This window comes from Solanum pennellii, chromosome 6, assembly GCF_001406875.1.
Source record: "Solanum pennellii chromosome 6, SPENNV200".
Classification (NCBI taxonomy): Eukaryota; Viridiplantae; Streptophyta; class Magnoliopsida; order Solanales; family Solanaceae; genus Solanum; species Solanum pennellii.
This window is the reverse complement of record NC_028642.1, coordinates 7,777,690-7,782,963: the sequence shown is the minus strand read 5'-3', so window position 1 is coordinate 7,782,963 and position 5,274 is coordinate 7,777,690. Positions and strand designations below refer to the sequence as shown.

Genomic DNA, 5,274 nt, shown 5'->3' with positions numbered 1-5,274 from the left:
TTTAGAAAAGATACAAATAAAACTAAAAAAATAAATTATCCCATAACTATCATCAATTTACATTTAACTTTGCTAAAACAGATACTTTAGTTATGGATTTTGACAAAGATACAATGAACGAAAAAATAATTTAATTAATATTATGATTTGGGTAAAATCCTTCCAAATAAAGGATATCATTATAAATATTTTTACTTTTTTGTTATTTTGTTCATTTTTGATCAAATAATATTATAGTTCTATCTCTATAAATACATCTTTAAAACAAAGACTCAACATCAATTTTTTTTACATTCTCAAATAAAAATCTTAGACATGAGAAAACCTAATGGCCGCAAAAAATTGAAATTGTGAAGATGAAAAATCAAACCATCTTACAAGTAATATTCTCAAAAAGACGTGCTGGCCTATTTATAAAGGCAAGTGAGCTCTCGACTTTGTGCGGTGCTAATGTTGCTGTTGTAGCTTTTTCTCCCAGCAACAAAGTATATGCATTTGGACACCCTACCGTCGAGTAAATTATGGATAAATTTGTCAAAGAGAATCCTCCACCAGAAACTGATGATCCTAACCGCATCATTGTAGCTCATCAAAATGCCAATATTGATGAGATCAATAAAAAACTGAACAAGCTGGAGAGATCACTTGAAAGAGAAAGAAAACACGGGCAAGCACTTCAAGCATTAAGGACAGAACCTTCAAATGAAAAACATAGATTTTTTGCCCTTAAGATCTTGTGCGAGTCCTTGGAGGTTGTGGATAAAAAAGTTGAAAAACTAGCAAGCCAACTTATGGAGTGGTATTGAATTCCCATATCAAACCATTGGAAGTGCACTCACTCCTTTAAGAGCTAGGGAAAGCACTTCGTCCAATTCCGGCGAAGGGTCATCTTGATCCAGTGAATAACTTTTTCTTTCTTTATTTAAAGTTCAATAATTTAATTTTGTATTTATAGAGGTAAGTATGTCATATCGATGATTAAGTTTTGATCTTAATTTTATCTTTCAGTATCTCATCATTGAATGGAATAAGCTTTTTTTTGGTACTTTATTTTTTGGATTACTTTGTCTTACTTTTTTTGTTCCATTTAAAAAAGAATGTCTTCTTACAACACTTAGTTTATAATTTTCACATTTCATGTTTAAAATCACAAGAACCGCTAACAAACAGGTTTTCCACTTTTTCTTTATGACTACCTTCCTAAGTAATAACTACTACCCAATATCGATCTAAAGAGTTTTTGTTGACATATATAATTATACATTAAAGGAGGTAAACTACATAATTTGTCCCTGTATTTTAGAGAATCTACCCAACAGTTTTACCTTCATATTTCTTCAAGACAAGCACCAAAGATCAACTACAGATTGCTATTATAAGACAAATACCAGTTGCTAGAGTGACAATGAGGGGCCTTCCTTCCAATGACAAGTGAAAATAACTTAATATAGTACAAAGCAAGTCCCAGTTTAACCTTTATTTTTTATGCTTTTAGTTATAGTTCCTGTAAGTATGAAACAAACTCGATTACAACACAAACACTATTTTATATATTTATCACTACATACAAGTTACAATGTAGAATATGCAGCAAAATAATAACACACTAACTAGGGAGAGATTCAGATAAAAGGTAACTAGAAGGGGATGAGATACTGGAACAGACAAAGGGGATGAGAGATAACTGAGCTGCAATGTTTCGACATAATTAACAAATGGTTATTGGGCCTGCATCCCAAACAAAATTCTCTAATAGCTCATAGGCCCTTACAGAGTAAGGTTGGTTCATAACACAGTCCCTAAGGTTTTCAAGTTAGGTACTTCCTTTCAGCTCATGATTTGTAATATATATTGTATTAATTGTCCTCAATTATTATGGAGATTTTCATTTTTCTTATAAATCATTTTACAACATGTCTGTGAATTCAGTATTTGTCTCAGCATAACTAGTTTGCCAATTTTTTCACTAAAATGGGTCTTAAACACATTCTAGTATGAGCTGCCAAGATGCTAAAGGATTTATACGTGGATAAAGTGGTGAATGACTTGACTTATTTAATTAGAGTACGAAGAAGCAATGACTTGACTGAATTCTTCTTTTGATAACTTCCCTAATTTATAACATGATATGAAGTACAATATGATGAACAAAAGATACAATGTTACATGTATGCAATACTAAGATTAAAATTTCTCAAATCCACATACTCTATCCACTCAACAAAGTACCAAGATTCAATTTAAATGTTTTCGTTGTAAGATCTTGATTTCTATCAATCCCATTCAATTCAAAGAATTCAAAAACTATGAACTCTCAATTCTCTATGACGTTAGAAAGATAGTGAACCAAGACATGAAGTGTACTAGTTTATGGAGACTTTATGCAGTGCAAGATGTCAAAGAATAGCTTGAACTAAGAGGGAGCAGAACACCAAGTTTATGGAGACTTCATGCAGTGCAAGATGACAAAGAATAGCTTGAACTAAGAGGAAGCAGATTAATTCCTGTGCAGGCATAAATCTAGTAGTATGTGGCATTAGAATAAACTGATGTAAATCACTGTAATGCTGTTGTTTACACTTTAGGCTACCGGTTCATAGACTATATTTTCTAACATGATAGCAACTTGAGAAAAAGAAAATCAGCAATACTCCTTAAAAAGGGAACTTAATTGGCTAAAGAGGCATCCTTGAAAGTACTGTCGAAATTGCAAAGCATAGATATCCTAGAAAAAAGAAAATACAGAGGTTTTCGATAATCTAAAGAAAATGGACGATAAAGGTGAATAATACAGAGGAACATGTTGCTGTAATACCTGTATACATAATCATCTTGTGCATCACACAGTACATGAACCTCAGTTGCCAAAGTAAGGAGAGACAAGGCTGTCAACAAAAGTTCGAGCTTCATACGTAACAGGATTTACATCAAACAACAGATCCTTTCTCTCTCAGATTGTAGAAAATTCATTCTTCATCTACTTCCAATAAAACATCATCAATATGTAATTGTGTTTATCTCTCGGATAAACAGGTAGATATACAGAGACAGCCTTTAAGAGTTACAAGATTACACAAAAAGCAATTATCCTGAAGATCAATAGGTCCTGGTACCTCCAAGAATTTATCTACACTTAATCAAAAGCCGCAATTGCAGTTGAATATTCAAAAGTTCAACAAGCCAACCAATGCAAAGCCCCATTAACTAAAACAACAGAAGAACGGTCAGTAAGTGAATGATCATCATAAGGAAAAACCCAAGTGTCTCCCAATGACCCTTTCGCACAAGGTACAAATCCACATACGTATTAGATATAAATTCATTATTCATATCACAACAGGAAAGATAAACCACCTTATAATTATCACTAACAATATCATACCCTAAACCATACATATAACAACTTGATTTCGGAGGAAGAGTCCAAAAACGGAAATTTATAGTATTCTAGTAGAAGGGTTGATAAAAAATTCAACATTGTCCCTATCAATCACTAAGACCAAACCATTACAGGACCCAGCTACAGAAATCTAGTTATGTGTGAGTTGCTGAAAATTAACCTTTGTTGAAATGCTATTGATGAATTCATCTTCGAAGATATCGTGGATAAGCATGATAGTATGAAGTCTTCTATGCCAAGTGAGGATAATGAGTTTCTCTTCTTGTGGAGGTTGAAGTGAAGTTTGATGAATTGTGGGTCTAAGAGAAAATTGAGCCAGTGCTTTGTTAGGCATCTAGACCGCCCAATCGACTTTACAGGGAGGCGGTAGAGTACTTCACTGATGAGTTCTTCGGGTATGTATTTACCTATGCTCATCGCCAGTCATTACTCTCATCTATTCTAAAATGAAATCATGTTCGACTAGAAATAAAAAGTTAATTTTTTGAAATATTTTACAATTTTTGCAGTTTTTTTCTTGGATTAATGAACAATAAAACGTTCTATAGATGTAAAAATGAATATGTATTGTTAACATTCAGTGAAAATTCTTTTTTTGTTCGTTTTACTGTTCTTTTTGTTGCCATTTTGTTGATATGATTTTAGAAATATAGTCTTGTTCAGTTGTCCAACATATATTTTATTTGTTGAAAGATGTATCGTATGTTGCCACATTTTAGTGATATGTTGGAGCATATTACAACATTCATCATATGTTATAACATCTCACTTATGCGTTAGGGCAACAAAATGGTCATCTGTGGCAACATAAGATTCATCTATGGCAACATAGGATTCATGTGTTTTAACGTAAGAATCTTTGTGGCAACTTAGGATTCATCTTTGGCAATATAAGATTCATCTATGGCAACATAAATTCATCTATGGCAATATAAGATTCATATGTGTCAACATATGATTCATCTGTGGCAACACAACTTTCATGTATGGCAACAATAGATATATATGTGGCAACATAATGTTAATTTATGGCAACAGACTATCCATCTGTGGCAACATAATGTTATTATTATTTATAATGAATTGAAAAGTCTCAATCTTTTTAATTTTACTTGTATATGAAATGATACACGAAGCTTCATCCATGAAAACAAATCAATCTTTTATTGGTCTTGCATCCTCTTCTAACATAAAATGCTTTTTATGTCTATGCGAAGAACATGAGAAGCAATAAGATTATTTTATTAGTCGTGTTAAAAACTCAGCGATATTTTTAAGAAAATGTCTCATAATATTGATATCTAAAAATCCAAGAAGAATTCACAGCCTCGGAAGTGTAGGAGGTTGAAAAATCTATTTTCCAAATACTTTCTACAATTAGTGAGAATGATGACAAGGAGAAGAAGGAAAAGGAGGAGAAAGATAAGAAGGAAAAGGAGGAGAAGGAGAATTTGAAGCAGAAGGAGGAGGATAAGAAGAAGTAGAAGGAGCACGATAGGGAGAAGGATAAGTAGAAGAAGGAGAAGCAGAAGGAGAAGGAGAAGGATAAGCAGAAAGAAAAAGCAAAAGTGAAAAAGAAAGAGAAGAAAGTCGAAGTCGCCATTTGTGATGTGAAACGACAATATCCATTTGAATATTTTAACATTGATGCTGAGGATCCAACAGTAATAATGTCATCCTTCTCACAATGGACAAACGAGGATCTTTACAAGCATCATGGAAAAAAGGTCGTTCAACTATTATAGTATTTCTTATTGTTGTCCACCAAATAATTATTTATAATTATAACACAATTTTAGAAGACACAACGACGATCACTACTTAGCCAATTGCTCAAAACTTGTTTTTGACCAACTTGATTTTGTAGTTGCATT

General features: G+C 32.6%; 1 long non-coding RNA gene across 1 annotated transcript; it reads right to left on the bottom strand.

Moving 5' to 3' along the window:
- Positions 1–264: 264 nt before the first annotated feature.
- LOC114077561 lies at positions 265–3,817 on the bottom strand. The gene is made up of 3 exons (XR_003578883.1): positions 3,561–3,817; positions 2,816–3,204; positions 265–1,504 (listed from the first exon to the last, which is right to left on the bottom strand). It is a non-coding gene; the product is annotated as an uncharacterized LOC114077561 (long non-coding RNA).
- Positions 3,818–5,274: the final 1,457 nt, after the last annotated feature.